Here is a 26,978-nt window from a genome sequence, read left to right on the forward strand (position 1 = left end):
ACCTCAAAAACGGCAGGAACGAAATCTTCCCCCGCGAGAACTACAACCTAAACATCGCAGACGACGACTACCTGATACTGTACAAGGCGTACATAGCCTACAAGAGGGTGACCTCCGGCAATGTGGACGTGTACAACACCCCTAACCAGTTCATAGCTCGCAGACCCATGTTCGTCATCAACACATCGAAGAGAAAGCAGATGGTGGTCAACAATCGCACCAACATCAAGATTGTGTGCGAGTTCCACGACGCCCTGCCTGCCGACACTCTGTGTAGCTTCATCCTTATTGCAGAGAGAACTTTCGTGTATGACGTCAAGAACGAGCGGTTGACCGAACAGTTTTAAATGCACTGTAACAGCATTGCAAGTGTGACAAAAAAAAATGATCACACTTGAGCGCACAAAGAAACTGCCCCTTTGTTGCGTGTGCCCCTTTCTTGTCCCATAGGACAGGGTGGGAGTTGGTTCCATTTTAGAGGAAAAAGAGTTTGAGTATGAAAAAGCGATGGAAAAAAATAGGGGACTACGAACAGATGGTGCAGGCTTTGGTGGTTTTCAGGCGATAATGACCCCTCGGGAGTGTGTGGATCCCACATTGAAGAACACAACTCTTGTCTTCGAGCGCTTTCAGAGCGACCTTTGTCACCTTATTGGTGGTCAATAAATGGTTGACGCTCTGGATGCACTGCTCTGCTCTTAAAACAGTTGATCGGGTCCTAAGTCAGTCGACATAATCCTCGAACGTGATGTGCTCCTGGACCACCTGCCTACCCTGGCCCTTCGCCTTCTTGGTAACAGACCCCTCGCCTCGAATCGCATAAGCCTTGGCGGCAAGATCGGCAAACTTGAGAATCACGTCGCCATCCTTCTCGTCTGCATCAACCACAAGAGGTTCCAGTAGTGGACTAAGTTCCTCTCTTTGGACTCGACATCCATGAGCAGCTTGGGCTGATCCGAGCAAGCCCAACACTTGAATTCCGGAGCAAGTGGCAATTCGCGGAAAGCCTCCTGCAGCTCCTCGGCTAGGACTGAGCTTTTTGCATTCCATTTTCATTCCATTTTTGCATACCTTTGCTAGAAAGCGCAGTGCAATAAATGTCCTTTTTATCAATGTTTTAAGTTATGCTATGATTTTCATATTATATTGATGTCCATTTCCAAGAATAGTGTTTCTATACACAACCAACTGTACAGGTAGCTCAGCAACCTGTTGACCTGACGTCGAGCATGAGAAGCTCAATTCAAGGTCCACCTCCGTGAGGAATCTGCGTTCCGAATCTTCGCAAGCTTTGAAATCAAAACCGTAAAGATCAACCCACTCAAACCCTCCGGAAGGGAGTTTTTGCATCATGGAGTGCTCGTAGAGGTTCTTGACGTCCGCATGCAAGATGTAGTTTCATGGTCGCGAGGGCTCGTAGCCAGATGCCATGTTCGATTGTTCGTGCACGCGTAACGTTGCGACACGTGGACCATGCCACCCCGGACGACGCGTTCAAGGAAGAGCACCATGTCTGCGTCAGAAAGGAGCTCGAGCTCAACTTTCGTAAACAGCAGCATGGCCAACCATGCTAATCCTGTTACGTACTGAGGTGCTAAGGACTGAGCTTCTTGCCTTCCACATTTACACACAATAATGACTTTGCTAGAAAGAGCAGTGAAATAAATGTCATTTTTATTAATGTTTTAAGTTATGCAATGATATTGATATTACAATCATGTCCATTTCCAAGAATAGTTTTTATATACACAACCAACTCTGGAGGTCGCTCAACAACTTTTTGACCCTGACGTCCAGCATTAGAAGCTCGTCGCCGTGATCGTCGTGTTTCGTGTGGCTGAAGATGTCGTTAGGCATTGATACTATGCTTATTTATTATAGAGTAGGTGATCCGCATCTCGAAGAAGGGAGGGTTGAGTTTGTCGTAATCGCACAGGAGAAGTTCGACATACATGCAGTCGTCAGCAGACACATCGTAATTTGGGCCCTTTCCATCTTATCGTGCTTGATACGATAAATATTCTTGCCGAAGGAAACATTGATTTCAACCGCATTTTCCGGATTCACAATTGTTTGAAGTTTGCCACTGATCGGAATTTTGTAGAAATTTAGGTTGTTGTTAAAGACGTAAAAGGTTTTGCGAACGTCGTCATCGTATTTCGTCCAAATGCTGTTCAGGTGAATGATTAACAGTCCGTTGAGTTTGGACAACATGGACGGCAACAGCTAGGAGCTTGGCGATGCAGCCCGACTCGATGCTTCCATGACAGGCTGCTTTTTCAACCCGAACAAGTTCATAAGCATAGCAAGAGTGCCAGAGCATTGTCTTAATTTGTAGAAGCATTGCTAGCTGTATGTTTAGTTGGCCCCCTTTCCCTGTTACAAATTAAAAACTGTATTTGCATTATGTACAGCTCTGTGTGTATGTGTGACACAGAGGTATGCATGTTTCCATCCATAGCATATGCAATTACTTACTAAATACGCGTACGCAAAATAAGCAGCCAATCAGGGAGCAAGCAACAAGGTTTGCTAACAGACAATCAGGGGTAGATGGGAGAAGCAGCCAATCAGGGTCCAGAGGCAAAGTTTGCCAGTAACCAATCAGGCTCGATAGTAGCCAATCAAAAGTCAGGTGGCGTCACATCTAAGATCACATGATTGTCAACAGCCAGTCAGGAAGCAGGTCCGAAGCTGCCAGCAGCCAATAACATGTTCTGGCCACACTACCCAGTCACATCATTTTCGTCCACACCCCTCATACCGATAGTGGACGGCTAATTTTTCTATTGCACGTGAGGTTAACATACATCGAAAAATATGCATCGTGAAAGGCTACACCGAGCTGGCAAAACTGCGATTGACGCCACTTCCGGTCACATGGTTTAAGTAGGTCAAAGAATGTACCCAGCTCCTATCAATACACACTACTACGTCATAAGCAGAGTTGCCAGATCCTTGATTTAGGTTTGCTTAGGTCAAGATAGGGCATGAGAAAATTATGGTATTTTTCGTGAGTTAGTTGGCAACACTGAGGGCGGCTCTTAAACGAAGCATTTCACCTACTCTACACCTACACGGAAGAGAGTCTACAGCCTAAGCAGTAAGACTTAGGCAAAATCTGTTTGCGAATTTATAATGTGCACCTATATCTGAGTAAAAGTCTCAATACAACCTATACTCGGAAATCCAAAATAGCAACAGGAATTGTGTCTATCTCGGAAGCCGTTAGACTTAGCTGAAATCTATTTACGGATATATGATATAATCTCGGATATGAGTAAAAGTCTCAATACATCCTATGCTCTGAAATCCAAAATGGCGACAGGAAAAAGGTCTACAGCCTAAGCTATAATACTTAGCCAAAATCTGTTTGTGAATTTATAATGTACACCTATATGTGACTAAAAGTCTCGATACAACCTATGCTCGGAATTCCAAAATAGCAACAGGAATTGTGTCTATCTCGGAAACAGTTAGACTTAGCTGAAATCTATTTACGGATATATGATATAATCTCGGATATGAGTAAAAGTCTGAATACAACCTATGCTCGGAAATCCAAAATGGAGACAGCAAGTGGGTTTATCCCGAAAACCGTTGGTTGTAGAGAGTTCAGGTTTTCTGCATTAGCATTGTCTTGGAGTCAAAGTTTGGTGTTTCTAAGTTCAAATGGGAGGGGTTTGGTCCAATTGTGAAAATTATGGATTTGTTAATGACAGTGCAGTCTGATTCGGTGCTTCCATGATAGCCTGCTTCCTGAACCCGAACACATTCATAGGCATGGTTATATTTTTATTCGCGCGCGTTGAAACACCACAACAATAAGTTGCCAATATTGCAAATGGGGATTTTCGCCAAATGCTATATATCCGATTAGATAGCCAAATCACAGTAAGGTAAGGTGTCATCCATTTAGGTTATATTAGGTCCTAATAGAGTACGATGTTAGTTTAGATTAGGGTGTGAAAGAGTAACATGGGTCGGTAACACTTCGAGCCCCATTTTCGAAACAGCGTAGAAGGGTACATTAAGCTGGCAAAACTGTTAAATATACATCGTAAAAAGGCTATCAGTTGGTTATACTGTAAAATATACATCGTAAAATGTTACAAGTTAGCAACACTACGAGCCCAACTGAGCCCCATTTTCGGGCGCAGAACTAGTCCAACTACACTGCTGATATTATTCGTTCAATCTAGGTCCTGGTTTTATGGTGGATGTTTGAGATTATGCCACCCAAAACCCGCCAGGACATCACCTGTGTTGTGAGTGTTGTGTAAGGTGTTGCCACCTAGGCAGTCAAAGCTGCACTATCCCAGTGCCTGGAGTAGTACGTCCTCCGACCCACACCTGTATACCTCGCTTATCTCTTCTCCGGCCAGGACGGCAAACAATACATGGTGGTATCTGTGGGATCCACATTCGGTCCAACGGAAGAGTGGAATAGCGAAAATGGGATCCCGATATCGTGGCTCTATTAGACTTTTTTGAGAACAGAAAACAAGGGAGGGAGTGATAAACATGTCTAACAATAGTGATTCGTCGGTAACCGGCAACGTTTTGCATTCGCTCGTGAATGTGAATCCTCCTGAACAATTTGACTTTTTTGACCAGAACTGTGGCCATTATGGCGAAAAGGGTTCGAACGTTATCTAAGTGTTTCGAACTTGGTTAACAAAACTGAGGAAAAATGTTCACAAAGTAAGGAATATTTGTTGCGTTTCCCGGAACCACGTTCAGTGAGTGACTTCTTGAACAAGGTCGATTCTGTGTTTCTACCACATAGTAACGTAAGTTTTGAACGATATAAGTTTAAGACGTGTTTATCACGGATCTGCATAGACTGGCTGAACATTGCGAGTTTGGTAATCTCAAGGACGACATGAATCAGGACAGGATCGTAGTCGGCGTAGCTGATAAACGTGCGTCCGACAAACTACAAATGCAGCGAGAATTGACGCTTGCGTAGGCAGTTACTTGGGTTAAGCAGTACGAACAACAACAGAAGAATTCACATGAAATTGCCAACAAAGGACAGGTACAACAAGTGACCAGACGACGCAAACAGACGACCGGGAAGGACTACGCTAGTAGAACCGGGACCGGAAGTGTAACGAACTGGCGAGGTAATTCTCGACTACCAGCTCGGAGTAGGTACAACACAAGCTTAGAGAAACCGAAGGATTGCCCAGCTAGAACAGTGGCATGCAGGTACTGTAAAAAAGTAGGACATTTTGTTCAAGTTTGTAGGAAGAAAAACACGAAAACTATCAATCATTTTGAATTTGGTAATGTGAATGAACAAAACACTAACGAAAAATCGAGTGTGGAAGATAATTTTGTAGGAAATGTTAAAGGATCTAATTATAATTCAGAATTCAGTTGGATGTGTTGTGTATGTGTACCTGATAGAGTGTTATTTCCACGCATGTTAAGGAATTTAAATGCAAGACAATCGGGCCTTAAAGGACCCGATGGTAGACAATTAAAGGTGTTAGGTACTATGAATTTTAGATTATGCTTTAAAAGCAAGGAATTTTGTACAGGGGAATATGTAGTAGATAAGTTGCAAAAACCATTCCTTGGTCGAAATGCAGTTACTGCTTTAGCAATGCTAAATGTACATAATCTGCAAGAGGACCTACGATCTTTCACAAAAGTTGATATTAATTCACCAGAATATTGTAAATTGTTTCAAAACATTGGAGAATTTAAGAAAGCAGTTTCTATTGCTATGAAACCTAATGCAAAACCATATGTAGAAGTTGTACTAAGAGTAGTACCCATACCAATGTTGAAAGAACTTGAAGTACAGATTAACCGTTTGAAAAAACTGAAAATCATTGAACCAGTAGAAGTAGACTGGGTTAGTTCTATATTGTGTGTGCCTAAAAGTAATGAGGTTAGGCTATGTTCTGATTATACAAAGTTAAATGAGTGGGTGTTAAGGCCACATTTCCCAGAAGTGGAATCAACTCTTGCACAATTAAAGGGAGCAAGGTATTTCAGTAAAATTGATTTAAATACTTCACTTTATCAAGTTAAATTAGATGAAAACAGCAAACTGTTAACTACCTTCATTTGTCCATTTGGAAGATTCAAATTTTTCCGCATGCCATTTGGGATTTGTTGTGCTCCAGAGAGTTTTACAACATAAATTTCCATGTTATTGCAAGGTGAAAAAAATGTACTTTTTCACGTAGATGACATATTGTGCTTTGGAAGTACTATAGAAGAACATGATGGAGCTCTTAACCCTCGGATGCATGTCACCTTTTTTTTTACAACTTTACATATGTGGGGTCAATTTGACCCCAATGCAATTATGCATTGAAGTAAGTACGACAGAGTAAATAGTTTAGCTAATATGGTTTATGGATCAATAATTTCTCTGAATATAACATAGGAAACAATTACCATTTTATTATTATTATTATTATTTAAGCCCCCCGAAAAGAAAATAACAATGTATTGACAATTCACTGTTCTACATATTAATGGTAGTTACACTTCGCTCGCAATTATCAGAACTTCGGTTGACCTGAGAAACAGTATTTTAGAAATAACACAATACAGCCCTAAATATAATTTTATTTAGAACAAATAAATTAGAAGAAAAATAAAATAAAAAATAGTAGAAAATAAATAAAAAGACGAATGTTACGGCCTCTCACGGAAATTAAATACACCTCACTCTTATTCTGAGCACACCACAATCACACTGCTGTGGACCTTGCACACAGATTTCCCACATCTTCTGCAACGTTCCGTCGTCTTCCTGCCCTCTTGTCTTGTGCAGACCTGGCATCTTACTCTTCTCTTTGAAGATCTATCCAACAGTCTCTGTGCCTGCTTTACTTTACTACGCCGCAAAGTTTCATTACCTCGGTTACTGGTTTCTTCAGGTTCAAGCTCTGGCACTTCTCCGCATATGAGGAAGAATCAACTCATTCGCACACTCGATAAGGAACATACGGCGTCTGTGACTGACGCCTGAATGGTAATCAGAATGCTGTGAAAAGTAGCATGTGTATGCATTGAGAACGCCTACATTGATTACATTATAGAAGAGGGCCATTGGCCATCGACGTGTCTGTATTCTGCAGGTGTATGTTTGAACCAGTTTGTCCATGGCGTCCACAACCTTCTTTGTTTGGTTGTAAAACTTTATAATTTCTGACTTCCGTATCAATCCCTAAGATTGTATATTTATTTTTATTAAAGTCTCTCTGAACGCTTCACGTTGACCAGGGCATTCACTTGTTTTTCTCAGTTGTCTCAACCTCTGAGGCATGTTTACAATGCATTGTGTTGTGCCATGCAAACCTCCTGAGCATTCAGGAAACAGGTAATACTTCTGGTTATAGAGTCAGCGGTTTGCATGGTAGCAATTAAATAACACGATTCGGCATAGAGGAAAAGCTCGATGGCCTAGTAATATAGAGGTGAGACAAGCTGAGAGGAGACGGACTTTTGGGATTGAGTTGAGAGAGACGAGGTGGTCAGCAAGGCAGTAGGTCAGAAGTGGAACGACGCTCTGGTCGACGAATTGGAGAAGCTTACAGAGGACTTCGCTTATTTTGATTCAGCTAAAGACTTCAGATAGACAGGTAATTATCCTACACCCAGCCATGATTCAGATTCAACGGTTCATAAAACCCAGCAAGTGACCATTGTCTTTTCTGTAGTTAAGTTCCTTAGTGTGATTTTGTACCTTTCGCATTGCCAAGCGATAACTCGTCATGCCAATGACGAGTGGTCTCATCAAGAGGATGAATGATGAGTAGTTTACATCACCCATTGATTACTTGGTTAACAGTTTAGGTATTCATAAGATCCCACGAACTTTAAGGTTCGTTACGTGGTGGATATACGTGGGCCTTTTCATTTCTTACAAGAATGAAAAGAGTTTGTTAATCAGTTCTAAATTAACCCCACCCCAAAGCTCGTTACGTGGTCGAGGTGCTAGGATTTTCATTTATTTCTTTATGAACTAATTGAAAATTGAAAGATTAGATTTTATAACCAGTTTAGAATTCAATCCCACCCCTAAGCTTGAAACGTGATGGAAATGTTTAGGGCTTCCATCCATTTTTTCGGAAATGAGATGGAAAATTGTTAACCAGTTTTTAATTAAATTTAACCCCACCCCAAATTTCGTTTCGATTTGGACTTCTCATCCATTTCCTCGGAAATGCAATGAGAAAATAGAATGTTATCAAGTTTAGGTTTCAACAATTAGTTTTAAAATTCACACCCACCAGAAAATTTTGCTCATTTGTTCAGTTTTTTGGTATGACCTTCCCACAATTGATTTTGAAAATACATAGGGATTAAAGTTTTTTTTACATTCATGGGGGGAGAAGAATTTATATGCCATGATAGATGTTTAGTCTAACATGAGGATGAATGCGAAGAAATTTATCGACCTCGAGTCTGGGTCGGTAATCAGCGAAATGTAAGGATGCGGAGAAAACTGCGGATTTTAGGGAGGACCATTTCATCAAAAGTGTGGCCGGCCCAGGGACGTCCGTGGACGATTCCCTATCAATCTGCTCCTGGTAGCTCTGTGGTTCACTCAAGAACCCGGTACCATGGTTACGACAAATTCCCAACTGGAAAATTTTTACCATCCAGAATTTTAAATAAGGAATAAGGAAAAGGCATTTAGATTTGATGATTTCTTGCATTGACAGTGATTTTAGAAAAAAAATTTTTTACATGATCTTTCTTGGATACGAAAATTATCACAACGTTGGTTATGAGGATGCAGTAAGCTACAGTAAACAGTAAATGATTTTACCCTTAACATTTTAATTAATTAACAACGTGGATTAAAAGTGGATTTTAAAGTTATATCATCAATGAGGAAAATAAATTAAAGTTTATTGACTCTGACTCAGAGGCACTATGGTGCATTTTAACGAGTCATGGCACAGAGTATGCTCGTTTGAGTCAAATTTTTGTTATTGTTATTATTATTAATTGAATTTCCTTAAAAGTTTAATTTAAATTTGGTTTAAAACTGACCGTAACTTGTAAATGATTTAGAATGCTTGAGCTATGACTGCTAAGACTATTGCAGAGAGGATATTACATTTTTTATACATATATAGTTTTGGGAACGAATAAGGCCCCGAGGACCACTCATTTATATTCTTAATGACTGAAGCCTCCTAGCACCTCATGAAGGGAGCTTAGATTAAGGAGATAGTCAAGTTTATACGAGATAGTCACTTGCCTTACGTTTCCTTAACGTACGCATACATTGCCTGAAAATTTTAATTCATGTTAATATGAAAAGAAACGAAACGCCAATTACATTCCTTGACACGCTGTACAATGTTCGTACCGTGATTTAGGATATAAACCGCCCGATTAATTAAAAGGTCTAGTTGAGAAGTAATAGATGTATAAATAGGCTGCAGTGACGAGAGATGTCCGTACACATGTAAGCAGTTGTGACGAGAATGAGTCCGTACACATATATACGTATACTTATATGCTTTAAGCAAAGTTAGGCACAGCCAAGTTATTTTGAATAACTAGAAGAGGATTAGGAGAGCATCACACGGCGTGGACGTTTCTCACATATTAACGAGATTTTTTTGTTAGTATATATTTATATTTTTTTTTCCTGTCCGAAACAATGTTTCGTTTGACAGTTGAATATTTATCCTTAGCACGTTGTAGCTTCGAACGTTAAAATCATTAAAATGTAGTTTGTTTTAAATTTTAAAATGTAAATATTAATATTTTTGCTACAAGTTACGGTATTTATTAAAGTGAAACAGGTCTAATATATTAAATCCACTTGCGTCACATAATAATAATTTATAATAAAATGGCACTAATAATATTAAAGGTTAAAATCAGACTTATTATTTAATAATGTGCCTTAGGCACAAACGTTTTTTGCAGTAGGTAATAATACTAGCTCAGCGAGTACATCACTAGAATTTTATAGTTACTCTTCAGAATAAGGTATATGATTATATTAGCAAAGTTTATTTTAAGCGCCAGTTATGAGAATATTTATATTATATGAATATGTAGACGTCGACGTCAAATTTTTGCGCTCCAATAACAAGTATTTTCCTTGGGATATTGGATCTAGACCAAAATCCTGGAAATCCATTCTGCCATCGCAGAATGATAATGATTAAACCACAACGGTTTTAGTTTCTAACTTTGCCACAATAATATGCTAAGCATATTTTAGAATGAGTTGAGAGAATTAAAGATTCTTCAAGTTTTAGTGATGTTAGTATTTTAATGCATTTAAAGATCGCAAAAATAATAATGATTATTTTATTTCAAGTAGTTAGGAGTAAATCAGTCTCAATTTTTCCATTACCTTGGTATACGTATTCTACACCTTCAAAATCGACAGGGGGCATCTAACGATGCCGTATGGGGGTGTTTTTCGATATATTTTTTCGATAACTCTTACCATTTTCGAGATATTTGCGATTTAAGATTTTTTTTAACACTGTGGACTTGGAAAATTTTCGATTGATGAAAAATTGGTTCCATGACGACCTATGTTTATTTTGGTATGGGAGGACAGAGGACACCGAGACTTGACCGACACACTAAACCCGATCTCTCTACGCGTACTCTACGTCACCAAAAAAAAATCGATAAGGGGAGAATTTTCGATAACTCTCACTGTTTCCAAGGTACTTAGGTTTTTGATAGACGACAACGACGGAGTCATCAATGAGTAAACATCTGAACTCGGTGAACAAGTCAACTTTTTCAGTACGTCAAAATTTTTTTCTCTTATTTCTCTTATTTCTTAGTGAATGGGCTAGGTGATTTGCAACGACGAAGGCCTTCTAGCAATACGAACTTAGCTTAAGCCGGCGTAATTTGCTAAAATATCTTGAAATTGGTATGAGTCAAACGTTGAAACAGACAACATTATTACACAACTCGTTGCACTGACTGAGGCGCGAACTTTTTTTTCTAACCTGACATGATATATAAATAAAATACTATTACTAACAAGGAGATAAACGGATTAATTTTTGCAGGCAACCAAATCTTATGGAATATTGATAAAAGATATTAACAAATGAAAATTATATTAAAGAGGAAATAAAATAAAAAGTAGGCTTAATTCAGGAAATGCATCTTACTTCTCTCTAAGAAATTAAAAGTTAAAATATACAAAACAGTAATTCTGCCTGTAGTATTATATGGATGTGAAAGGTGAAAAGTGGAAGCGGCGTCAAACGCTACAACACGTTACCCAAAGAATTCTTTTGGGTGGACGACGTGAGAAAACTCATCGACAGATTGTTAGTGATAGCCGGTGAAGAGAATGCAGGCAATCGTAATTTTTACAACGAGAAGGTTGGCATCGTGGACATGATCAGTACCAAACTTTCCAACTTCATCGTGAACGACGACAAGGGCATAGGTTACTTGATCAAAATTATCAACACGCTGCCTCCGAGATTCTGGAAGGTGGCCGAAGGAAAGGGAAAAATATTTGGTCCTAAAAGGGATGAGAAAATAGGTTAGTGGAGAAGGTTACATAATTTAGAATTACATAATTTATATTTATGTCCAGATATTATTAGAACAATTAAATAAAGAAGACTTAAGTGGACAGACTATGTGGTACAAAACCCGAATGGGAGAAGAAAGAGGAATTTACAAGATTCTTGTTGGGAGACCTGATGGGAAGAGGAGACCTAGACGAAGATGGAAAGACAATATTGAGATGGATTTAAAGGAAATTGCTAGGGATGGTTAAGAATATATAGATGGAAAGATGGAAGGCTTGTGTTGCTGCAGCTACGAACCTTTGGGTTTAAGAAGACTAGAGAGTTAGTTAGTTAGTTATAAAATCACATGGTATTATAAAAAAATTACAATCTCTGGTATAAAATGAATTTTTTAAAAAAATAAAACTTATTTCTACTTAAATAAGAATTGGGAGTACGTACATAATAGTATAGAATTAACAGTTAAAATAATGTATAAACCAAGAAAAAGTAAGTAACGGTTCACATAACCTAATAGAAATAGACTTAGGTGGTTAAAGAACAGCATGTTTAGAAGTAACAAAAAAAAAAGAGATTACTTGAAAAGTAAAATCGACGCAATTGAAATAAAAGTATCAGAAGTGCAAATAAATTTAGAAAGGCGTAGCAACCTAAAGTAAACTTGATGAAAAATGGGTGACTATTTTAAATAGATGGAAGAATTGTTTTTAATGACTTTTTAAATGTTCATGTAGGAGATAAATCAGAAATAAATGAAGCAGAACCTATAGTTCCAGAAACTAACTTGATTGAAGTTAAAGATGCTAAAAAGATAAATTATTCGAATTTGGAATACCTAAGAATCTTGTTAATATGTCTGACAAATATACAATTTATGAAAAGTTATAAAACAAAGATGCATTATATTTATTGCTTTTTTTAAATTTTGCCTTAGAATCTGTAAAGATTGTAATAGAATATATATAAATTTTGCTCAGGATAAGTACAAATTGAACTGTAACCACAAATTTTCAGAATCAAGAGGGCTAGAGAATTAATTAATTAATTAATATTTAATGTAATAAAGCTAGTAATATAGTATTCTTATTGAGAAGAGAATTTCTACAAATCTTATTTTCATCATACGTTTACTAATAGCAGTTATATTTGACATGTTTGACTAATCGCGAATCAACGTACGGAAGCCGTTGGAAGCAGTTTGAAGACTGAAATGGCTATAGAAGGACACTTATTATAATGTTAATATTTTAGTATAATGTTTCTAGGAATTGCTTCTCGATAATGTTTGGTATTTAATTTAATCTGTTGTTAGATAAAATAATTATTAGAATTTAAGGATGGAAAATATGAACAGCGAATGAATGATACGTTTGACTAATCGTGAAGATGAATATCACAGTACGTTTTTATCGTTCTTCTATAAACGTTGAAACGTTTAAGAACGTATAAGAACGGTTACCGAAACGTTTCAACGTTGTTTTCAATATTGAAAACCTTGATCATTTTCATCACGTACTGGACAACATACAGGGTGACTTGGAATCGTTACGGACGAGCGTGCCTTCGAGCGAAGATTTGGAAAAATTGAAAACGGCGGTGACGGCATTATCCGATTCGAGCGACGTCAAAAGTTCGTTGAGCGATCTCGAGAGTAGGGTGACCAATCTCCCCACCTCCAAAGAATAGCACGCTTTGAAAAGGAACATATCACGTATGCTGAAACGACTGGAAACGGAAACGGCGAACGTGGAACAGATTCGAGACGAACTTGCTTCGCTGGTGTTGACGTTGCCCGCTTCGCAGAGCGTCGCGGATCTTCACACGCAGTTTACCGAGATGCGAAGCATCGTGAACGATCTTACCGAGAAGAGTTCGAAATTGAATCAAGTCGAGAACCTTCAGAACATTGTCGTCAACATCAGAGATCAAGTTGGAGTGCTGGAATCCACGCAGGAATCGACGCTGGCCTCTTTCGGTGCCAAGTTGCAAGAACTCAACGAAAACTACAAGCAGTTGAACGTGGAAGTGAAAATCAAACCGTCGTTTTCTGCCGTAACGGATACCATAGTCGAGCATTTGCTGCCCATCGAAAATATCGGACACGTTCACAGTAATCTGCTCGGCGTCGATACTAAATTCGCCAAATTGTTCACCTTGCAAGCCATCGAAATCAACAACGTACCCAATCAGCAGAGAATCTCCACGTTCGTCGAAGGTAACAAACTGTACATGTTACATCCTTATCATCCGTACTACAAGTTTCTCCTCGATGGCACGATTAAGGTAAACGAATTTTCGTACTGGTCTCACGGCAGAAAAGCTAGCGTTCCCACCATGACCTTAATATCGAATCGTGGTGTCCAGAAAGCAGGAAACATTCCTCTGGCACGTTGGAACGAAACGCGCAACATATATGAAATACACGAAGACGAAGATCTTACAGTTTTCGACGTGAGTGCCGGCGATAAGCTGATCGTTCAAAACACGAGCGAGGTGCCACCCTCTTTGAATCCCATCACGCTGGTGCTTCTCTTCAAACGTAATCTCTAAAAAAAAAAATGTCTAGGCAAGCCATCGTCGAAGAATTGCATAAACCTGCACGCCGCAACTACGAACGTTTGGCGGTGGTAACCAAGGGCATCGATGAGCTCTGGGAAAGCGACCTCGTCGAGATGAGTAGCGGCAAGTTAAAAAACGTACATAAATTGAAATTGAACAAGGGCAACAAGTACCTTATCACCGTCATAGACACATTTTCGAAATTCGCATGGGCTCTACCTTTGAAGGCGAAAACAGGAACGTGCGTCACGGAAGCATTCAAGACAATTTTTCGCGAAAGCGGCGGCAGACGACCTCGATTTCTGCACACGGACAAGGGGAAGGAATTTTACAATGCCGTATTCCAAAAGTTTATTCGGAAACACGACGTTCGACATTACTCGACCTTCAGTGACGTCAAGGCCAGCATCGTGGAAAGATTTAATCGCACTCTGAAATCGCGCATGTGGTCACGCTTCACGCTTCAGGGAAGCTACAAGTGGGTCACCATTCTTCCGGAACTCGTCGACGACTATAATCACACGGTGGCATGATAGGCATGAAGCCAGCTGACGTTAGCAAGTCCGACGAGCAACGTTTAATTTCTAGCGTTTACTGTCCAAAGTACACGCCCACGACAAAAAAGCTAAATACAAAATTGGAGACCCGGTGAGGGTCAGTAAATTGAAGCGAACGTTCGACAGGGGTTTCACACGAAACTGGAGCACGGAACATTTTACCGTGGTTCGAGTTCTACCCGGGAACCGTCACACGTATATAATAAAGGACAGTGGCGGTGAAATTTTATTGGGGCGCTTCTACGAGGAGGAACTCTCGAAAACTAAATACCCCGATACGTACCTTATCGAAAACGTTTTGCGCAAGAGAGGTGACAAACGTTTGGTGAAATGGCTGGGACTTCCGGACACGAGTTGGATCGATTCGAACGAAGTGATTCTATGAGTACGTGGAATGTCGTGAAACGTCTACCTGATTCGGAAAGTCAAACGAAGAAAAGAAACGGCGAATTGCTCCCCGACAGCATACGGTGTCTGATCGTAGGACCTTCGGGGTGCGGAAAGACGACACTGCTCATTGATAATTTTATCCTCGCACGCAATTGGTTAGACTGGGAAAACAGACACCTCTACGTATTTTCGAAAAGTCTCGAACAAGCGAAATACCAGCAACTTATGAAACTGTACAAGGGACTGGGCATTGCAACTTTCGCAACTGAAATCATTCCACTGGACGAATGTCTCGAGAATTCCGTTGTGGTGTTCGACGACATGATCTTGGAAAATCAAAACGAGATTCGTAATTTTTTCACTCGAGGACGTCACAAAGGATTGGATTGTTTCTACCTGGCACAAACTTTCTCCAAGGTTCCGAAACAACTGCTACGCGACAACGCTAATTTCATATGTTTGTTTCGACAAGACCACACCAATTTAAAACACGCACACGATGATTACGTGGGGGCTGAAATGAATTACAATCTATTTTCTAAATTCTGCTCCCACTGTTGGAACCAAGGTGATTTCGGATTCGTGACCATCGACATGACTCGAAAAGCAAACCATGGAAAATATAGGAATAAAATAAACGTTTATCTAGACGTCTCAAAGGCTAACAAGAGGACAATTTCAGATTTGCAACAAGAAGAAAAAAATCCAAAAAAAAATAAAAAATCGAGAATCTAAAAAATAAAATTTGAAAAAACGTTCTTTTTTTTCAAAAGTCTGACAAGCAGTGTGTGTTAGAAAAAAAAGATAGTCTCAAGCAGGTGACGGCAAGAAAACTAGGAGAACCGAACGTATAGGCTGAGAATTCGACGTTTCAAAAACTTTTCAACGCATATAGAAAAATGTCAAAAGTCAATTTCAAGAAGACGAAAATCTCAAGTTGCGGGAATACCTCGTGAAACGCTTCAAAGGTTGGAAATCCGAGAATCGCGGATCCTACGAAGAGAAGAAACGTCAGGATCAACCTGTGATCGATGCCATCAGCGGTCTAGGTAAAGAAATTAAAAGTGTCACGGAACAAAATAAAAATTTGATCATCGAACTCGTACCACTGGCAGCTAAAAATTACGCTGTACCCACGCCCATTTCGAGCATTCCTTCGACGCCGTTCGAACTGAAGGACGTACCGGCACGACGTCGAGTCATAGGTAGCACGTCGTCGTCTTTGGATAAGATTGAGTTGGGGCCGTTGGCACGAGACTACCTGAGCACGGGGAAGTTCGACAAGGATGAAGTGTTCGGATTGTATCCGAGCATGGAGAGCAACGAAGGCGGCGGTGTGGTGTGTAAGATTGGAAAATCGAAGGTGACCTTCGAAGGCAACGACATTAAAGTTAATTTAGGAGAGAAGGATAGTTCGACCAGGTATCCGGGTACGGTGGGACTGTGGGAAATCGTTGCCAAAAAGCAGCCGAAAGATTACACCGACGAAGATTACCAGAGTTACAAGGAAATTCTGATCATGACGGATGCCTTGTACCAAAACAACGACGCCTCGCAGAATAGGGTGAAATCGAGCAGCGGTGAGAAGTACAGGAATCTCATCAAACCGATTTGGAACCAGGTCAAAACAGGCAGCGGCGTCAAACGCTACAACACGTTACCCAAAGAATTCGTTTGGGTGGACGACGTGAGGAAGCTCGTGGACCGATTGTTGGTGATAGCCGGCGAAGAAAATGCAGGCAATCGTAATTTCTACAACGAGAAGGTTGGCATCGTGGACATGATCAGCACGAAACTTTCCAACTTCATCGTGAACAACGACAAGGGCATAGGTTACCTCATTAAAATTATCAACACGCTGCCTCCGAGATTCTGGAACGTGGCCGAAGGAAAGGGACTCGTGAATGACATCATCAACAAGTTACCTTTCGAGATGCATTTACCTGGCTACCAGTACCGGGTACCAAACTCGAGAAAAGATTGGAGAGAGGAGACAAGGGTGTGAATCCGTTGTACGCTGCATGCAAAGATCACGACATCGCTTACAACAACACGCAGACGGATCTGGATGCACGTCACGAAGCAGACAGAAAGTTAGAGCACGCAGCTTTCGAAAGATTCGTCAGCAGAGACGCTTCGTTGGGTGAAAGAGTTGCAGCACTGGGCACCACCATCGCCATGAACACGAAACAAAAATTTGGGTGGGGTGTATAAATAACATACAGTAAAAAAACAACATGGCTTGCATAACTGATTTGCCGCACGAACTGCTTAGAAAAATATTCCAACACGCAGTAAACGGAGATGTTAATAAACTTTTAATCATAGCGAGATCAACGCCGGATTTTCGCATCCCTTGTGAAATGGCTGTCAAGGACCGTCTTCGGGAGATCAGTGGCATGAGGTGCGGTGATCTCGACACACTTCTTTCGGCCGCAGGGGAAAAATTAAACGATAGGTTGGATGAATTGCACGAGGCGAGGCAGGGGAGAAGACGATACACGGATGATTGGCGAAAATCTAAGCAGGAGACGGAATATATCATAACCCACATCATCGCGTTTTCCGAAGCACGGACTTTCTTTCTCTAACACTGACAAAAAAAATCTTCGATACAAAATAAATCTCGTGAAAAAAAAGTATATATAAATAACACACATCGTGAATAAAAATTAAATTTCTCTCTAACACTCTGAAAATTTTTCTCCTTCGATATGACTTAAAAAAAAATGAGTGACCTCCAAGCTTTAAAACAAATGCTAAATTTGTCAGTCGAGTATGTAAAAATTCAGGAATTGGAAGTCGGCAAACCTTACACGATAACTTCCGGTTCAATCGTTTCTACCCAGTATGGTCCCAAGGTGCGTCTGTTGCTCGACGGACAATACAGTCTATTTTTACCAGATCGATACGCTAACATGTTATCCGACGAGAAGCTATCTATTTTAATCGAGAACAAAACTCGAATCGTGTACAAGGGGACAAAGGAACTTCTTGGTAAGAAAACAAAACACGTAATAGAATTTGTGTAACGACTGCGCGGAGTATATATAAAATAACATACCTTGAAAAAAAAATACACGAAACAAAAAAAAATCTCAGAACATTTATATATAAATAACATACCGTGAAAAAAAAATTACACGAGAAAAATCTCAGAACATTTATATGTATAAATAACATACCGTGAAAAAAAAATATATAGAGCATCAACATGAAGCCCAAGGGTGTCGTGTACCAGATACCATACTCCAATCTGAAAAATCTAGGTGCCCTCGATGGGTTACTCACCAAGAAACAACGCGAGAAGAAACGTTCTTGCTTGACGAAAGGACACGGAATGAAATTACTTCTCAGCACCCCACAATTGAGACGCTTGCAGCGTTCGCGGAAACAGCAGAAGATCGGAGGTTTCATATTCAGCATCCCGGCCATCCTGGCAGCATTGGGGGCCGTTGGAAGTTTGGCCAGCGGAAGCGCCGCCATCGCGAAAACCGTCATCGACTCGAAGAAGAACAAGGCGGAATTGGAAGAACAGAAACGTCACAACCTGGCCATGGAGAAGAAAGGGGGGAAGGGCGTGATGAAAAAGTTTAAAAAAAAGAAACAGCAGCACTCACCAACCGAGACATTGAATCTCTGATCAAACCTTTACAAATCAAACACTTCAGAGGAGTTTTCATGTCCGACTCGTTACATTCAACCGTTAAAAGAAGAGAATGTGGCGTAGTCAACTTGGACAGTCAAGAATATCCAGGCACGCATTGGATATGTTACCACAAAAACGACAATAAAGCATTCGTTTTCGATTCTTTCGGAGGTGTTCCACCTACAAATTTAGTTCATTATCTGAAAACAAATCAACCTATATACTACAACGACGAACGCATTCAAAATTTCGGAGACGTGAACTGCGGTCATCTCTGCCTCTCCATGCTCGCGTTTCTCTTTAAAATAAATAAGCCACAGGTGGAAGATTTCCAGAAAGCACTGTGGAACCTGAAACAGCATCAAGATGGGCGTGTTCCATCTCACGAGCGAATCTTCGATCTTGAAACTCACGCTGCACGACGACATCGTCTATCCTAAATCCGTAGCTCTGCGTGCATTCTACAGCATGTACCTCATACCTAACGTCACGCAGCACAACAACAAAATTAGCGTCGGAAGCGAACATATCGTCGTGACGCCAGGTCAATACAATCTTTCCACTTTGCAAGCTCAATTACCCAAAGGCACGTACCTTTCTCAAAATTCGGTCACGCACAGAGTGGAAATCGTATCGGCGACGGAGACGGTGGACCTGGGCACCATGGGAGAACTTTTAGGTTTCGAGAACGACACAAAACTCGAAGCTGGCATCAAGCACGTAGCAACAAACATTCCTAAATTCTTGGCCATCGAAACTTTGAACGTTCACTGTAACGTGGCGGAAGGCATGATCACGAAATCCTCGGACGGGGGGTTACTGGGAAGTCACAAGCAGACGGGAATCATAGCCACGTTCAAACCAAGTTCCGAATTCATGGAACCGATCATCTACACACCCTCATCGCCGATCTATTTTCCAGTATGTCGCAACCGCATAGACGACATAGACTTGGTGGTGACGAACGAGATAGGAGACGTGGTGGATTTCGCAGGTGCAACGACCACTGCCATCGTGGAGATCAACGTATAATAAATAACCATACATAGTGGGAAAAAAAATGGAGCAAATCGAAAGTTACGAATTGCAATCTTTCCCTCCGAACCGTCGCACGTTCGCCAATTTGAACGAAGCTAACAGGGAGATCGAATACGACGTGGACGTAGGGGATGGGTTCGTTCATCCTCACAGAGCGGACCTCTACCTTCAATTCGACGTGGTGAAGAAGGAAAGCGGAGACGCGTTCCCCGCAGCAGCAAATTTGATACTCGTGGACAACTTTGTGCCTCACCTGTTCTCGCAGGTGGAGGTGAGGAAACACGGTACCGTCATCAACAGAATAGATTATCCAGGCATCACGTCGACGGCAGTGGGAACATTGAAATTATCCAAAACGGACGCAGCGTACTATCAGGCGGGAGGATTCGAAGCGGGAACGAAAATATCGACGAGAAGTCACTCGGTGCTCTTTCCCATGCGTCTGCTGCCGGGATTCTTCTCGGACTACAAGGAGATCATGTGGAAGGGAGGACTGAGGATCAGCTTTCGAAGAGCTGCCAACGACAACGACGCACTGATGCGATACCCTACTTTGGGTCCAGACGGTATCACGCCGCTGCCCAACACTTTACCAGAAGCAGCCAAGTGCGTCATCCGGAGCATGGAGTTGAGAATGCCGATCGTGGAACACGAAACGAACTACGCCCTCAAGTACAAAGCGGAGATCTTGTCCGCAGGTGCCGATTCACTTTCACGGTTACCAGTGCGTGCAGAAGATAGCGTCGGGAAGTCACATGGAATTCGACGTGACGACGCAATTCAACAACATACAGTTCGACATGCCAGATTTCGTCGTAGTGCTCTTTCAGAATCAGGAAAAAGATTCCAGCAAATTCGACGACTGCAAGATCAAGAACGTTTATCTGAAGAACGGCAGGAACGAAGTGTTCCCGCGCGATAATTACAACCTCGACATGACCAAAGACGATTACCTAAAACTTTACGAAGCTTACACCTCTTACAAACGCGTGACCGAGGGAAGCGTGGACATGTACTACACGCCCAGCGAATTCAAAATCCACAGACCCATGTCCGTCATCAATACCACGAAACGGAAGCATGTAACGTGCCGATGCGCCGATCCGTCGCCGTCGTGATCAACACATATCAACTGGTGAATGACTATGAAGAGCGACGCATAGCGTTACTCAAAATTGGGAAGGAAAACATAACAACTGATGAGGGAAAACGCTCAAAATCAAAATAAAACAAATAATATCTTTTTAAAATCATCATTGCTTAGCTGCATGGCTGGGGAGAGACCTGCGCTCGATCGCCAGCTCTAAACTTCGAAGGAGACGAAGAAAGTGAGCGGAAACATCCATCGCGACACTTTAGGCTGCTCTCATACTGAACTAGGCTTTGTGGCGGTTCCTCTCTCGAACCTTTAGGCCACCCTCTGTCGTCAGCGTCCTCGAGCATAAATCGCCTTCGAAAAACTATACAATCGCAGCTATTGCATTTAAAAAAATCACGAAGACAAAGCGTCCATCCTCATCTTTACCTTCCTGTTTCCTTCAATCACCTTTCAATATCCTATGTCATCTGTTTCTTCACCTCGGCTAAAACTCAGTGGGCTAATGGGATACTCTGACCCCTCTCAGGTACGGGTATAGTAGTAGAAATACGTGGGATATGAAGCTTCGACTGTTATGTACTAAATCATTTGACAGGCTATGGAAAAGGGAGATTTTATAAATGAATAACATCTGTTTCCGAAGAAAGGTCTGCGTCTTCAGTAGGCTTCTTTATGGGCAATTATTTTCCTGAAGATGGTTTATTTTCAAGATACTTTTATAAATTTACATCTTAGTTACAGATCTCCATAAATAAAGGACAGAACAGATTTCCTTCTTATAATTAAATCTACACGACTTTTGCAGTTTATTTACATAATATGGATCAAGCTGTCATATCAGTTATATAAAGACGACCAGGCGCTTGCTTGGAACCTTATGAACGCTCTTTACATATTGAAGCATGACTTTGACGTGACTGGCGAAGGTTTTAAGTATTGACTCCGATCTCAATATAAATTGGGCATTATGGTCTGGCTTCAAGATATATGCAGAAATACAAACTGCTATAATTCGTAAAATATTAGAGACATCGACTTGATATCGGGTATGGCAACATGTTGAGCATGTTCACAGGGCGAAACCTAACCATGCCAGATATCAATAATGAATATCCTGATCAATAAATAATTATCATGGAGACGAAATAATCTGAACTTATTCTTCCGTATGATGGCATGTTAGCATGCCCACAGGGCAAACCTACTCATACGGCAGAATAACATTAAGTCTTGTTGCATAATGCATATATTACGTATAAGTTTCGAAGAGATGAAACTGAACTATCACAAAGGTTGAAAGAAATCGTAAATTAACTTATTCTCACGCATGGTGACATGTTAGCATGTCCACAGGGCGAACCTACCCATGCGTCAGAATAACAGTAAGTTCTGAGTCGAAATTTAACATTATTTTGCTAAGATTTTATTTAAAATTTCAGAAAACTTCAAAATAAAGTTTAAATTAACTTATTCTTTCGTATGGTGACATGTTAGCATGTCCACAGGGCGAACCTACCCATACGACAGAATAACTATGTCTCTAAGCTAATTTGGGAATGAAGACTGAGTTCTTGAACCCTTCCATAAACGGAGCTGAGTATTTAAGATGTTAATCCATCGGAGTCGGTGATGAAAATGCCCCTGAATTAGGTTCCGTAGCTGTATTTATACCCCCGCATGTCAAGCAGAGCGCCTCCCGTGACACAAAAGATAAACATAGCTACAGCTGTGATATGCAGAACTAATTTGTGTATAATGGCAATATTCTAAAGATTAAACAGTATGTTCCATAAGGTTCATTTTTCTATGTCTAAAACAACAATTATGATCCTTGAAGTTTCTATAATATTATCTACTACAAAGTTGTCACATTCTTAAAAACTTCTTTCCAATGTCCATAAGGCTTATATTACTAATAACTCCAACTGAAATTTAGCTCTTATGGCTTTCATAATACAAGTAGTTTGATTCTAAAACTGAGAACACATACTTTTGACTAATTGTCAACAATGAAAGCTTTTGCTTTCAAGAAAGTAGTTGTATTTACGATAGGATGAGCACCACTTACAAGTGTAGAAAGGAAGAGCCCCCCTCAAGCAGAATTGTCTACACTTAAACCTAGCTCAACATGCCCATATGAGCTTTTTGCTCAAGTGTGGCACCCCCTCTAATCCAAGATTTTTGTAAAAATGCCCTCGGGAATTTCTCAGAAAGGAAGAGCCCCCTCAGATTGATTTGCTCATACTTATAAAAGGCACTTCTGTGAGATTGTTGTCCATAAACTTGTCAAAAATTGATATTTTTTTTGGCTATACCTGAAATTATGCTAAACCCATACCTACCCATACATATTTACTTCAGGTTTAAGTTCAATTGGATACCAGGTTCAAATTGTATATTAAAACAATGCAATATGCAGAGACCATCTAGAATTGCTCCGTGACTCTCTCATTTCTTACATCATAAACATATGATTTTTCACCTATAAGAATAACACTACATATGGTGTCATCAGGTAATGCCTCATGGAATTCACAGATAATTTTAATATTTGTTTTGTCATTCACCACAACTTGTTTCCTTTTTGAAGTGTTAATTACAAACATGGGTCTCTGTGCCTTGAATTGATCTGGTGTGTAATACATATCCGTATTGCCAGTAGTGACCCTCTTGAATGCCGAAAAAGCCTCATATAATTTAAGGAAATCATTCTTGGACATGTCTAAATTATAATTTTCTCTAGGAAAAACCTCATTTCTGCCATTTTTAAGATATATGTTCTTGATGTTGCAGTTATCAAATTTACTTGAATTTTTTTCTTGATTATTGTGTCTTCCAGTCTGAAACAGTACCACTACAAAATCAGGCATGTCGTATTGTATACTGGAGAATGAATTTGTAGCATCAAACTCATAATAAGTACCACTTGCGGGCTTCTGTACACATTGATATGTATAAAATTGCAGAGGAACCTGTGGATTTTTTATTATATCTGCTTTGTATTTAAGAGCATATCTGGCCTCATACTCAACAACAGGGATTCTTAACTCCATAGTCTGAATAATGCATTTGCCTGCATCTGGTAGGGTATTGGGCAGAGCTTCTCCTGTGGGGTTTATTGCACTGTACCTCATCAAAGCATTGTTATCATTTGCAGCTCTTCTAAATGTGATTCTTAAACCACCCTTCCACATAATATCTTTGTAATCTGAGAAGAATCCTGGCAATAGGCGCATGGGGAACAGCACTGTGTGGTTCTTAGATAATATCTTATCACCAGCCTCAAATCCACCTATTTTGTAGTAAGAAGCCTCGGTTTTGGATAATTTTAATGTGGCCAAAGCTGTGGAGGTAATGCCGGGATAATCCACTCTGTTTATAACAACGCCATGCTTTCTGATCTCAATTTCAGAGAATAGATGTGGCACAAAATTGTCTACAAGTCTTATATTTGTATTTGCCGGATAATCTGTACCATCGAGTTTTACAACATCAAATTTGATGTATAGATCTGCTCTGTGAGGGTGTATAAATCCATCCCCTACATCAAGATCAACCTCAATTTCTGTGTTGGGTTGATTTAAATTTGCAAATGTCCTCCTGTTTGGGGGGAATGATTGTAGCTCATAACTCTCAATATTTTCCATTTTCTTCTTGTATGTATTTTTATTTAAATGTTAATCTCTATGATTGCAGTTGTTGTGGCTCCAGCAAAATCAACTAATTCTTCTTTTTCATTAGTGACCATCAATTCAATATTATCTATTCTATTATGGCACACAGGAAAATATAATGTTGGGGATGGATTGTAGATGATGGGCTCCATAAATTCAGAATTAGGTTTGAATGTTGCAATAATGCCAGTTTGTTTGTGAGTGCCTATGCCATTTGATTTGGTGATCATACCCTCAGCCACATTACAGTGAATATTCAGAGTCTCTATGGCTAAGAATTTAGGTATATTCATAGCAGTGTGTTTGATGCCTGGTTCAAGTTTTGTGTTGTTCTCAAATCCCAACAGCTCTCCTATAGTAGCCAGATCCACTGTTTCTGTGGCAGATACAATCTCTACTCTGTGAGTGACAGAATTTTGAGTTAAAACTACACCTCTGGGTAATTGAGCATTTAGAGTGGATAGATTATACTGCCCTGGAGTAATGACAATTTTTTCATCCCCAACTGCAATTGTATTGTTGTGGTGTGTAATATTGGCGATTAGGTACATGCCATAAAATGCTCTGAGAGTTATTGTTTTGGGATACACTATGTCATCATGCAATTTGAGTTTCAATATTGAATTTTGGCTGGTGAGATGAAATACCCCCATGATGTTTCAGATACCACAAGGCTTTTTGAAAATCTTCAATTGATGGTTTATTTATTTGAGACATATATCTAAGAACTGATAAACACAAATGTCCACAATTAACATCTTTGAAGTTTTGAACACGGGCATTATTGTAATAAAGATTAGCTGAATTTAGATATTTTATTAAATTTTCAGGTGGAACACCTCCAAATGAATCAAACACAAATGCCTCATCTTTTAAATATTTAAGATAACAAATCCAGTGAGTGCCCTGATTTTTGTACTTATCCAAATTAACAATGCCACACTCTTTGTTGAGTGGTTGTTCCGGTAAAGAATCAGACATGTACACACCTCTAAAATGTTTGATGCCCAGTGGCTTGATTAAAGCTTCAATATCTTGGTTTGTAAGCGGCTCTTGTTTTTTTTAAACTTATTCATGGCTCTCTTAACACCTTTGCCTTGTTTCTCCATGGCCAGGTTATGGCGCTTCTGCTCATCTAATTCTGCCCTATTTTTCTTGGCATCTATTACTGTTTTTGCTATGGCAGCTGAACCCCCAGCCAAGCTCCCAACAGCCCCGAGAGCAGCTAAGATGGCAGGGATGGTAAATATAAATCCCCCCACATGTGATTTTTTTCTTGATTGCTGTAATTTTTTTAATTGGGGGTGCTAAGCAACAATTTCATACCATGGCCCTTTGCAAGACAAGAATTTTTTTTCTTGCGCTGCTTTTTGGTCAAAAGACTGTCAATAGTTTTAAGAGATTTGAGACCTGCATAAGGTATTTGATACATAACACCCTTGGCCTTCATTGTAGGTTTATTATATACATATTCACAACCCCCACCCCAATTTTTGTTTGGTGTTCATAGCTATGGTGGTTCCCAATGCTGCTATTTTTTCACTCAAAGAAGCATCTTTGCTTACAAATCTGCCAAATGCAGCCTCTTCTAATTTTTTGTCTGCAACATGTCTCTTGTCAAGATCAGAATGTGTGTTGTATGCAATGTCATGGTCTCTACAAGCAGCATCTAAAGAATTAACACCAGGATCCCCTCTGTTTAATCTATGGTCCAATTTTGTACCGGGACCACAATATTGATAGCCTGGAATGTGTAGTTCAAATGGCAGCTTGTTTATAATGTCATTAACAAGGCCCCGACCCTCAGAAATATTCCAAAATTTAGGTGGTAGAGTATTAATAATTTTTATAAGATATCCAATCCCCTTAGTGTCATTCACTATAAAATTAGACAATTTGGTGCTTATCAGGTCCATAATTCCAACCTTTTCATTGTAAAAATTGTGGTTCCCAGCATTTTCCTCCCCAGCTATCACCAATAACCTATCTACAAGTTTCCTGACATCATCAACCCACACAAATTCTTTAGGCAGGGTGTTGTATTGTTTGCTTCCACTGCCAGTCTTGATTTGTGACCATATGGGCTTGATTAAATTATTGTATTTTGCCCCACTGCTCGACTTGACTCTTTTTTGTGTGGGATCATTGTTCTGGTATAGAGCATCTGATTTTATTAATATTTCTTTGTAATCCTCATAATCTTGATCTGTATAGCTGCCAGGCCTTTTCCTAGTCATCAATTCCCATAATCCAGGTGTTCCGGAGTACTTAACAAAAGCACCTTTTTCTCCAAGTCGAGATTCTGAATATACAATTATATCATCTCCCATAAATGTTACTCTGAAATTGCCAATTCTATGTATGATGCTGCCATCAAGCTCTGTGTCAGCATATAAGCCAAAAACCTCATCTTTATTGTCTTTAGGTGTGGTTAAATATTTTTGAGCAAGAAGACCCAATTCAATAGGATCCTGACTAGCCTCAATTCTT

This window comes from Lepisma saccharinum, chromosome 27 (genome assembly GCF_977018435.1).
Source record: "Lepisma saccharinum chromosome 27, izLepSacc3.1, whole genome shotgun sequence".
NCBI lineage: Eukaryota > Metazoa > Arthropoda > Insecta > Zygentoma > Lepismatidae > Lepisma > Lepisma saccharinum.